General features: G+C 44.2%; 1 protein-coding gene across 2 annotated transcripts in view; it reads right to left on the minus strand.

Annotated features, from left to right (window-relative positions):
• CD86 (CD86 molecule) overlaps positions 1–12,339 on the minus strand; it is a 63,578-nt gene that overhangs the window by 29,535 nt on the left and 21,704 nt on the right. The window contains exon 1 of one of the 2 annotated variants that reach the window (XM_023516331.1): positions 11,312–11,425. The exons of the other annotated variant lie outside the window; for it this stretch is intronic. The gene's annotated coding sequence lies outside the window, so the exon portion shown is untranslated. Of the gene's footprint in view, positions 1–11,311; positions 11,426–12,339 lie in introns of those variants that run through there. 2 annotated transcript variants of the gene reach the window in all.

The following is a 12,339-nucleotide window of genomic DNA, read 5'->3' on the forward strand; positions in this document are numbered from 1 at the left end:
CTCTGTCCTCCTTGGTAGAGTGCCGTGGCATTATCATAGCTCACAGCAACTTCAAACTCTTGGGCTCAAGCGATCTTCTTGCCTCAGCCTCCTGAGTAGCCGGGACTACAGGTGCTTGCCACCTCATCTGGCTAGTTTTTCTAGGCTGCTGTCTAGCATTTTTAACTGCCCAGTGGTATTAAATACATTCACATTGTTGTGCAGCCATCTCCCCCCCATCCATCTCTGTTTTCATCTTGCCAAGCTGAAGCTCTGCATCCATTAAACAGTAACTCCTCCTTCTTTCCTCCTCTAAACCCCAGCAACCACAACACCTTCTGTCTTCATGAATGTGACTACTAGATGTGTAAGTGGAATCATACAGTATTTGCCTTTTTGTGACTGACTGACTGCGTGTTGCATTATGTATTCAAGGTTCATCCACACTGTAGCCTGTGCCAGAATTTCCTTCCATTTTAAGACTGAATGAGATCCTACCGTATGTATACACCACATTTTGTTTATCCGTTCATTTGCTGATGTCCACTTGAGTTGCTTTCATCTTTTGGCTATTGGGAATAATGCTGCTATGAACATGGGTGTGAAGATACCTCAGCAAGACCCTGCTTTCACTTCTTTTGAGTATATACTGAGAACTGGAATTGCTGGGTCATGTGGTAATTCTATTTTTAGGTTTTTGAGGAACTGCTATAATGTTTTCTATAGCAGCTTTTCCATTTTACGTTCCTACTGGGGTTCCAATTTTTCCACATCCTTACCAACACTTATTTTCTGTTTTGTTTAACAGTAGCCATCCTACTGAGTGTACACTGGCACTGAAATTTTAAAATGAATTTCTCTTATTTTGAGGATGAGAATCTTTTAGATATATAAGAGGTGATATTCCCTGTTCCATGAAATATTTGTACCTTTTTTTAGCTACCAAATTCTTTTTTTTTTTTAATTCTTTATGCCCACTTTTAATTTGGGTCTTTTCCTTCTTATTTTTCTTATTGATTTGTAGTTACCCTTTTATATATGAAAAATCAGTATTTTGTGACTAGTTGCAAATACAGTAGAACATCCATGGTGGACCACCTTCCTACATTGACCATCTGTTTAAGTTGGTCAATTTTCATAGACTGAACATGCACCACATGTATGTAACAGTACAGTAGGCCTAGTTCCTTATGCTGACCACCGTCTGTATGTTGACCGGTTTGTTATAGTTCCTGTGGTGGTCAACCTGCAGAGGTTCTACTGTATATTCAGCTGCTGAAATATACAGTAGGTGTTCAATGTTTGAACTAAATGGCTGGTTCCTGATTTCTCTCTCCCTCCCTTCCAGTGATTTTAACGGATTTCAGAGTTTGGGCCTCATCTGTTGAGCCAAAGCTGACACCACTCAAGGGAAAAGCTGGGAACAGAGGTCTGTCTTTGATCCCCCTGCACTTTCTCATGTTGAATCGCCAGCAGCAGCCTATTTATCACAGACGCTGAGGACTGGGGGGCCCTTTGGGTCTGAACTCCCACTTAATATAGAAACCACTCTTTGTGTGCAAACCAAAATAAGTTTCCTTGACCTAACCAAAGATATTTGGAGGGGGGAGAATGACATGATAAACAGAGACCTAACATCAAATTATATTTTGCTATAAATTTCATAAATTGCCTTTAATTCAAATAATTACATGAAATCAGTGTGGCCCTAAGGAATCGTGGACAAACAGTCCGTGTCACTCACACAGTGGGAAGAGACCCTGATGAGGAAGTCAGAGCCATTTTTGACTTCTCTATTTGAAACTCTCTCTTCCCCTCATAGCAGCTGCCTCCCTTTAACTTCCCCTCATTGTTACCATTTTGTCCTCTGAAGCTACCCACAATCAGCCTAAAACTCTTCTGCCAAAGACTTTCAAGGATGTGGGGACGACAGTCACGTTCCTCTTCAGAATCCTGGCCTGGCCTAGCAGTGACAATCCTTCCTGTAAACGTCACTAACATTAATTTGGAGACCACACACCATCCTAGGAAATGCTTTGGACATTTAGTTTTTCAGTAACTCTATTAGAACATAAAGCTAAAATACTCGAGGTTGACGTGATTATTTCTCTCAAGTATAAATGCCCCGTTGTTTCAACTCCAGCCATCCCGGGGAGGTGGGTGGGGTGGGCTGGGGTACGAAGTCAGTTTCTCTGCTGTTGTTGGCTGTGAAGAGCAGAAATGTCACTGCTCCCTCAGGAATGAGCCCACACAATTACAGGTCATATCTTTCTCCAGAGGGCCTGCCAAGTGCAAACTCTTGCTTTTGGAGGGAGAGAACAAAAAGGGGAATGGGTGAGGAAAGAACCTAAGAATTCACAGGGGGATTCTCTGAGAGGAGATTTCTGAGGGGGAGTGAACTGGTCAGAAACCTAAAAAGAGGAGCTTCCACATAACTGGAGGTTCACTGCAGTAGCCAAAGCAGAGCACCTGCCATACCTCACTTTCACTCGCTTTGCATGCTGGCCCCCCCAAACAGAAGGAAGAGCTGGGCCAATGATTAATATGCTGCCACTCCTCACAGCAAGGTGAGGAGTATCACAGACGAAGAAATGGAGTCTCAGAAAAGTTGAGGTACTTTTCCTGGGCCACCCAGCCCCCACCAAGTAAATGATAGACTTGAGATTTAAACCATGCTCTGGTTTCATGTGGGTGCAGCTCCTCCTTTAAAAATGCTGTCGGTGGCTCGGTGCCCATAACTCAGTGGTTAGAGCACTGGCCACATACACCGGGGCTGGCAGGTTCGAACTTGGCTGGAGCCTGCTAAACAACAATGACAACTACAACAACAAAAAAAATAGCTGGGTGTTGTGGCGGGTGCCTGCAGTCCCATCTATTCTGGAGGCTGAGGCAAAAGAATCACTTAAGCCCAAGAGTTTGAAGTTGCTGTGAGTTGTGACACCACAGCACTCTACTGAGGGCGACTTAGTGAGACTTTGTCTCAAAAAAAAAAAAAAAGCTGTGGGAGTGGGCAGAAGGGACTCCGAGGCTGCCCACTCTTAGGGCAGCAGGGGAGCAGCACAGTCCCAGGGCCAGGCACTGTGACAACTCCGGCATCAGGAAGGACACTCAGGGAAACAGACTGGGATGGAGGAGGGTCCTAAAGTGCCCCTTTGCATCAGGGGAGTTTCTGTCCTGAGCTGCTATTGGTTCCACAAATAGTGCTTGAGCACCCACTATGTGCCAGGCAGAGAGAGCTCTTCTCTGCTCTGACCCTGGACAGGTAAAGAGTTTCCTGGCCTGGGCTTAGCTTCAGGCACACCCTACTGTGTTCCATCTAAGCAACACCCAGAAGAACTCTAGGGAACTATGACTCTTTAGGCAGAAAAAAGGGGGCCAAAGGAAGGATATGTTTGCATTTTAGGTATTAAGGAGAATATGGGATCTAGTTCTAGGCAAAAGGCAGAATGGGGAGGCTGTGGGACGGGGGTTCAGAAGTGGAGAAGGATGGAGGAGTGTAGCTGTGATGAAACAAGAAGTGAGAGAAGGGCTCCAAGTCGGGGTTGGGTGGCAACAAAGAAAACGATTTTCGATGTCACAACTTTTTCTGGACTGTTAGTGGCAATCGAGGGGGAAAATGGTGGTAAATTTATTGGTGTCTCAGAAGCTTATTCATCAAGATGGTCTCTCAGGCAAATATTTACTGCGTTACTTAGTGTCTGACGTGTTCTAGAGGTGGGAGGGGGAGAATATACAGATGTGTAGGCCTTAGTCCCTAAAAAGAAAAATAGTGTCCACAAATAATTGCACTTCACACTCCAGGGCCGGTAAGGAGGGTGGTAGTGCTCAGTTCTGCCTGATGCATGCAAGAGTCCTTGTGCCAAGAAAAGCAGGAGACACCACAATATCCATGGAGGAAGGACTGCGGCTGCCTCAGCCTAGCAGCCCTCAGGGCCCAGCCCATTGCCTTCTGCAAGTTCATACCTGCTGGAATGGCCCCTCAGTTGGGTGAGAGGAAGGGAGCTCGGGGGAGCCAGCTGCCTGGGTCCTGGCTGCCTCTCAGTGTGACATGCCGAACTGAATTACTCCTCAGAGCACCAGCACCTAAAGCTGGATGTTTAGAGGGGCTGTGACTACCTTTGAGGAACCGAGAGGAATAGGGTAGGCTTGTTTCCTTTCTTACAGTTTCTGAACTGTGAAATAAGGTTACTAGTGATCAAATGCATCTGAATTTAACAAAGTTTTTGACAGCGTCTCATGATATACTTGACAGCAACACGTACAAATGTAGGATCAATACTAGTACAGTTATTAACCTTTCACGCCTTCATTTGTTCATTCACCAAATATTTAGTGATCAGATTTTGTGCTTAGTGCTGGGAGTAGGATGATAAGCAAAACCAGAAACATTTCCTCTTTATGTGGTTTCTTATAGTTTAGAAGAACAAGGCAGTGATCCAATAATCATATAAATAAATGAAAATTATAACTAAATGCTATAAAGGAGAGGTTCATAGAACTTTGAGAGCTTATAATAGGACTATACTAAACTGAGATTTGCAGAATGATGTAGCAGAGTAAAGATCGACACATATTCTTTGCTGTTCCTCCTCCCACGAGAAGGTGGAATCTAATCTCCCCTCCTTGAATTCAGGCTGGGCTTAGTGACTTGTCCCAACAATAGAATGAAGGAAAAAAGATGTTCTGGGACTTCTGAAGCTAGGTCATAAAACCCTGCAACTTCTGCTTGTCTTTTTGGAAAATTGGAACAATTTTCTAGGGTTCTGGGTCGTCATATAAGATGTCCACTACCTTGAGACCACCATGCCAGGCATTGGAGTCAACAATTCCAGCTGCGCCTCACCTTCCAGCCATCTCTGCCATGCCACCAGACATATGAATAAAACCTAAGATCTTCTAGATCAGGGGCTAGCAAACTACAGCCTGCAGACCAAATCTGCTCCCACCTATTAGAAATAACTTTTTTGTGGCATCATCGTAGCTCACAACCACCTCAAACTCTTGGGCATGAGCAATCCTCTTGCCTTAGCTTCCCAAGTAGCTGAGACTATAGGCATGTGCCATTATGCCCAGCTAGTTTTTCTATTTTTAGTAGAGATGGGATCTCACTCTTGCTCAGGCTGGTCTTGAACTCCTGATCTCAAGCAGTCCACCCCCCCCGTGGCCTCTCATAGTGTTAGAATTACAGGCATGAGCCACTGTGTCCAGCCTTTAGAAATAGTTTTATCAGAACATAGCCATATCCGCTTCTTAAATTATTATCTATTGCTGCTTTCACACTACAATGACAAAATTTTAGCTGTGACAGGGACCATCTGAGCTGTAAAGCTGAAAACACTTTCTATCTAGCTTTCCATAGAAAAAGCTGCTTGTCACCTGCTCTAGGTCAGCACCATCCAATAGGAATAGAATTCAAGGCACAGTCGCAAGCCACATATGTAATTTGGAACATTTCTGGTAGTCACATTAAAAAGAAATGTGACACTAATTTTAATATTTTTATTTAAGATATCTAAAATATTCTCATCTCAACATGTAATTAATATAAAAGTTATTAATGGATTTTTAAATTCCACTTTTGTACCAAATCTTCAAAAATATTGTGTGTACTTACAGCACTTCTCAATTAGGACTAGCCACATTACAAGTGGCCAGTGGCTACTAAGTTACACAGTGCATCTATAGACCAGCCCATCCGTCAATTTAGTGCTATCAAGTAACCCTATATGATGTCATAAGGAACAGAAGAATCAGCCAAGACTCACAACATTGTGGGAGAGAATACAATGTTCATTGTTTTTAGCCGCTAAGTTTGGGGGCAGTTTGTAATGCACCAATAGGTAAACAAAACAGACTGAACAGGTGCTAAGTTGGTGAAGAGCTGGAAGGAAGACTTCCAGGGAAAGGGAATAGTAGACACAAAGGGCACTGAGGCAGGAGGGTGTATGAGACAACATATGAGAAGATCATTGTGGCTAAAATGCAGAGAGAGGGGAAAGGCAGAGCTAATGAGGTCAGCAGAGGCCAGACCACACTTGTTTGATGGGTCAGGAAGGGCTTTTGGTTTTATCACAACAACAGTGTGAACCACTGACACGGAGGAACAAAGCAATCAGTTTAGCATCTTGAGAAGATGACTCACATTGATGCAGCACACAGTAGGAAAGCCAGAACAGGTGCAGGAGGACCACTCGGCTGGCTACTGTAGTTGTTTGAGTGAAGGAAGATGGTCATTTGGCCTAGGGTGGTAGCAGGAGAAGTGGAGAGAAGTGGATAGATCTAGAAATAATTAGGATTAAAAAGAACAGGGTATGGCAATAGGTAAAATACAGGGAAGGAGGACAAAATACTGATACATTCATTGACTCAACAACTGAGTGTCAAAATAGTTCCTGTTTATCAACCTGATACCACAATGGGCGCTACAGGACTCTGGTTTTTACTTTGTTGCTTTCATGTATTCAGTAAAACAGTGCATGAAAGCAATAGAAATCATACATCTGTCAAACAGATGCTCAAAAGTCAGTCAGCTGAATTAACATTCTTAAAGCTGAAAAGAGAGACTAATATTAATGTGGCGAATCTCATGAGGGTAAGTGCAAAGATCTGTACTTCTTTGTTATTTTAAAATAACAACTGTGTAAGTGAAATAAGTGGGCCCTAGAGCCATAGCTAGCTTATCCATAGTAAATATGTATAAAAATCACATAAATGTTAGCGTGGCCTGGCTACCCAAAACGTGATTCCATCCTAGCACAGAATTTATTTCCTGAACTCTGTGCTAATCAGACCAAATCACTTGTGGTATCATGTTCAGTGAGGTCAGTTATACTTGAATGACATTGGCAAATTAGAGTCTATCAAGAGAAAGGGCAGCATAGTTCACTAGTGAGTGTGAAATTACATCAAATGAGGAACAACGAAGAATAGGGATGATGAACCCGAGGAAGAGAAGGTTGCAAGTGCACGCTGCTGTCTGCAGGCATTTAAGAGCCGTCCTGTGGGAGGACACATACACTGTTGTTGAAGGGCAAGTCGTTCCAATAACAGGAAGTTATAGGGAGCCAGAGTTCCACTTTTAATAGAGACACAACCAAGGACCATACTTCTTGGGAGGTTACAAGCTCCATGCCACTAGTACTGCTTAAGCAAAAGTCAGATAATGACACTGAAGAGACATTTTATCTGGGAGAAATTCTTAAACTGGGTGGGTGGGTGAATTCTACAACTCTTACATTCACCTCCAATATTGTCATCATATTCCCAGAAAGGAGAAAAATAAAGAAGGACACCTGTTTGTTGCCATCTCTCTCTCTTCCTCTCATTTTTAAAATAGTGTACAGTATGGAGCCCTACCTGAGGAGGGCTTGCTGAGCTGACTACCAGTGACCCAGAGCTTCAGAAGACTTGGAGAATAGTAGGCACTCCTATGGCTTAGAAGGGTGAAGTAAAGGTGGTAATGGGTGCACACAGCCTTGACAAGTGGGCCAGACTTCATCTCAGAGCTGTACCCCGGTAGCAGAACAAAGGGGGCCAGGCATGTTCATGCTTGCCCGAGTCAATTTCTGTTAGGGCAAAGGAGGTTCCACCCAGTATTGATTCAAACTACTACTCATTCTGATACTCCCACTTAACAGAGTGATTAGCCTATGTCACTGCATGTTTAACAGTCTTCCTGTGAGAACCACTGTTTTCCTTTAATATTAACAATTGTTAATTTCCTAGAACTCAGTGAGGTGGCCATCTGCCTCTGCCCTTTGAAAGGCTTTGCTAGCTTCCAATGATTCTTTCCAAGACAGTCCATGAAATGGATTTCGGATAATGTACAACCCCGTAGCTGAGGCTTAATGGGTCTTAAATAGCTGCTGCCTCCCGAAGAACCACTTTTAAACACTGATTGAGTTTAACTGGATAAATATTTTGGCCATATTTTTGATAAAAACATGTACCCACATAAAGAAATCAGATATAACCCTATATTCTATGCTTTTTATTGGTATATTATTCTTTGGCAACTTTCTGAGACATGATCAAATATAATAGTTTTAAAGGCCATGTGGAAATAGGGTATTGGCCGTGATCTCTTTTTTTTTTTTGAGACAGAGTCTCACTATGTTGCCCTGGGTAGAGTGCTGTGGCGTCACAGCTCACAACAACCTCAAACTCTTGAGCTTAAGTGATTCTCTTGCCTCAGCCTCCCAAGTAGCTGGGACTACAGGTGCCCACCACAATGCCTGGCAATTTTTTGGTTATAGTTGTCATTATATTTCAGTTGGCCCTGGCTAGGTTTAACCTGCCATCCTCGGTGTATGTGGCTGCCACTGTAACCACTGTGCTATGGGCTCCAAGCCTGACCATGATCTTTGTATAGGACAATTAGAAAAGTATACTGGATTGGAAGAATAGTTGACTTTGGACAAATAATGGGAAATTAATTTCTGTAAGCAGAGCAGGATTGTTTATTAGGCCCTGGAAAGTTGAATAAGGACTTTGTATTTGATTTAATAGAAAATTGGGAGTTTGGAAGCTGAAAAATGATGTAACAAAAATGTAAAGAAAATAAGCCCATCAGTGGCCCAGGGAAAGGGGTGGGATCAGAGTGAGCAAGAAGAAAGGCTTGCAGAGCTCTAGCACAGAGCAGCAGGCATGGCAAGGAAGAGATGAGTTTGAGCCATGGTGTGATGGAGACATGGACACTTTCTGGTGCCTGGTGGGAACAGGAGATGACCCATCCTGAGCCCTAGCTTCCCCACCAGTCATGTCTTCTTCCAGCTCAGGCCATATCACATGCCTGTCTCAGCTTCCAATCTCTCCTTGGACAAAATCTTGCTGAGCCCCCTTTTGTGGATAATTTTCTGACCTTTCATCAGATGTTCTTTCCCTCACCCAATTGGGAGCACAAGGTTCCACACAGGTATGAGGAGAGTCGCATCAAGGACACACAGGCACAGAGAAGAAACATCTATGCAGATCACAGGGAGCAGAAGAGGCTTTCGTCCCTCTCCACTGCTGTAGGTGACGGAAGGATTGAAATGAAGAGTGGATTCCCCTCATTGGCCTGGAGGAAGGAGCACAGCGTGGTGATAACCTCCAGTTCTCCAGGGGCAAGTGTAAGACACATGTCCAGTTCTGTTATATCTGGAATTGGACCTTCTGAGTCAAGCAGCGCTCTTTTCTCAAAGTATGATTTTTGGAAACCATATTTTTTTCTTTTTGCCAAAAAAAAAAGCGACTAAAGTTAAGCATCGCATCAAGTTTTCCAGGCACCTCTCCTAGTCTGTGCCCATCAGTGAAGGGCTTTGACTGCCAGGAACGAGGCCACAGAACTCATTAAAAAGTATCCGTGCCTGTCTCAGGCCCCTCAGGGAACCCCTTTCTTGTTTTCTCCGAACCACAGTCATGGTCGAAGGTAAAAAGCCAGTGTTTCCATGGCACAATTTGAGGGAAGGGCCCGCTCCCCATTCCGGGTACCAGCTATACCATGATGCTTGGAATTTCCTCATTACTCATTCCTTGGGTAAAGGCATTTTTTGAAAGCCCCTGTTAAAATGCAAATGCTAACTGGAAGGGTGAAATTCTTTTTGTTTTTATCCAGTAGGAGTTAAGTTCAAGTTAATTTATCAAAGTAGGAAATGGAGCTTAGAAAGGAATCCCATCCATGAATGGGGCAGGGTGGACAGGGAATAGGACACTTCCTAGTTTTGAGGTCTCAGGGGCTTGACCGGGAGATGGAAAGTGCTGAGGTCACACATTTCTTCTTCTACACACATTCACAATGGTACCATTTCCCAACCCCAGCCTGAGTGTCCTCCAATGTGCTGTTCAGAAGCAACTCCCCTTCAGAGGCTACAGAAATATTCTGACCTGGCCTGGCTGGGGAAGGCGGATTGTCAGCACTCACTTGGACTGTGGAAAACTGCCCGGGAATCTCCCCACCACCCTCATTGCTTGTTTCAGACATACTTTTACTCTAGTTCTAATTCCTTACAGCTTTAATCCCTTGGCCCAGAGACTCCTAACATCAACTCCCACCTCTCTGTGATTTTTGAAAGATGGTGTTTGATCCTTGATTTCTCTCCTAAAGAATCTGGCTTAGCTAGGCTTCTCAGCTATCATGTTTTCTCCCTCCTCCCTTAGCTTGAACTTTATAAAATCCAATCCTCGTCTCTACCCATGAAGGGACATATGAAATCCAGGGATAACAGAGTAACAAAAATATCAAATGCAATGAATCATTTGGCATAGTCACACAGAACCATTTCTGTACCTTCGAAGCACTGTTGCTACATAGTCATGTTTAATATGCTTATGTCACTAATATGATTTTCCCACTAGGCTAGAAACTTCACTTTACAACTTTTATGTTCCCTGCTGAAACATAGCAAGTACTTAATAAATATGTATATAAGTGTATTTGGAATACACACATAGAGATTCATAAAAGCTTCTATTACACAGGGGCTAGTTCACATAAATAGCATTAATGGTATCTGTAGTAGCAAACAGCAGACAGAATATAGACCTGCAAATCTGAGCACATAAATAGCCACACTTTAGTCCAGAGCCTTAGTCCCAAGATTGAGGTTTTATGCCTGATGAACAGGCCATCTCCTTAGTTATTATGACTGAGAGGAGAGGGAAGTTCCCTTGGCCAAAAATGATTTTCATCTGTGTCTCCAGAACCTTAAATTACTATTAATGGAGGCAGTATTTTAAGCCAATTTGCAAATGCAAATGTGTTCACAGCATGTGAAATATGTCAAACACTGCCTGGTCTCTTTTTTGACCTAAGGATGTTTCTTTTCAAATGAGCTCTTAGTCTGTGGTGCCAAGAGGGTCTAACATTGGGATGAGGCACTTGGATAGGAATAAATGATGAGGAAGAGTTTCTGGACCAGAGAAGGGAAAGGCCAAGCAGGAAAGCAGAGAAGCTTTGCATTCCCCCCTCACCCCACCCCAGGGTTTCTCACTTTCACGAGGGGCTCAGGCAGAGCCGGGAGGCATCCTTGGACAGCTTCTTCTAGAGGAGAGAGGCTTGGAGCCCCCAGCATCAAGGTCAAGAGTGTCTGCAAGTTATCTGGTAAGTGGCACCTTCTATATCCTGCCTGTCCTGTCTCTTAGCTCATGAAAACAGTGAAAGGATCTGGCAGGAGAGACACATTTTTGTAATGTCTCACCTTCCAGGTAGCCACTCTGGGAATCCAGCCCAGTGGTCAAAGGTTTTAAGCATGTTCTCTGCACCCGTTCCCTTGCCAGCCATCAGCACAACACCACCTCTGTCCCAGATATAGCTGCATTCCCCTCCACTCCTCAGGGATCCGAGAGAACATACCTGTCACAGACGCCCACCTGCTGCAGCTCCCGGAGACCAGACGCATACACACAACAGCATTCCTGAGGCACACAGGAGCAAGGTGCTAAGAACAAAGCCAAGGGAGCTTTCCTACACTCCCCCTGCCTCCAACACGCCGTAGAGAGACTGAGGGCTGTGGCTCAGATACAGAAAGGGGAACTGACTAAACAGAAACAACACCACCAACAGGGACAGTGTTCTTGCTTGCTTCCAGATAACTTCTGCTGGCAGGTGGGCATTTCCACTGATGAGAATGACTACAAATGCGCCCTGGGAGAGGGAGTGTAAAGCCCTGAGGAAACCCCCCAATACAGCCTCATCTACAAACATGACAAAGACACCTTCTCGTATGGACTGCCAGAGATGTGGGGGCACAGCCTTTGTAGCCCATAGGTAGAGACTGTGCTCAGTCCTGCAAAGGATTTTACCAGGCAGCCAGGTGGCAGGCCCTGAGGCTCTACAGAGCTCCACAGGGTTGCAGAAGACAGTCCCCAACCAGAGAGAGCAGAGAGACTAGGTGCTTTGCTCTTGCCCTCCCTTCAAACCATTCATTAAGTATCTCTCCACAGATCCTGCTAGAAGGAAATTAACATACACAACCCCCATTTTCAGATTATTCTAATCCACTCCTAGTTGTATGGATCTAGAACAACGGTTCTCAAACCTGTGAGCCGCAACCCCTTTGGGGGTCTCCTGCATACCAGATGTTTACATTACGCTTCATAACAGTAGCAAAATTACAATTATGAAGTAGCAACAAAAATAATTTTATGGTTGGGGGTCACCACAACATGAGGAACTGTATTAAAGGGTCACGGCATTAGGAAGGTCAAGAACCACTGATCTAGAATGTTGCTGTTACATTGGCCCACTGTGCCTGGAAGTGAGTGGTACTCTTGAATTTGGGGACAAGTCACAAGCAGAAGCAGGAAAGGTGTGTGAGTACCCAGGAGATTTCTCTGAACCTAGGGCATTAGCAGGGGCAAGCTTCAGAGGCATTAAGTCAC

The sequence above is a fragment of the Otolemur garnettii genome, unplaced genomic scaffold (genome assembly GCF_000181295.1).
Source record: "Otolemur garnettii isolate 467f Iridium unplaced genomic scaffold, OtoGar3 scaffold00089, whole genome shotgun sequence".
In the NCBI taxonomy this organism is placed as follows: Eukaryota; Metazoa; Chordata; class Mammalia; order Primates; family Galagidae; genus Otolemur; species Otolemur garnettii.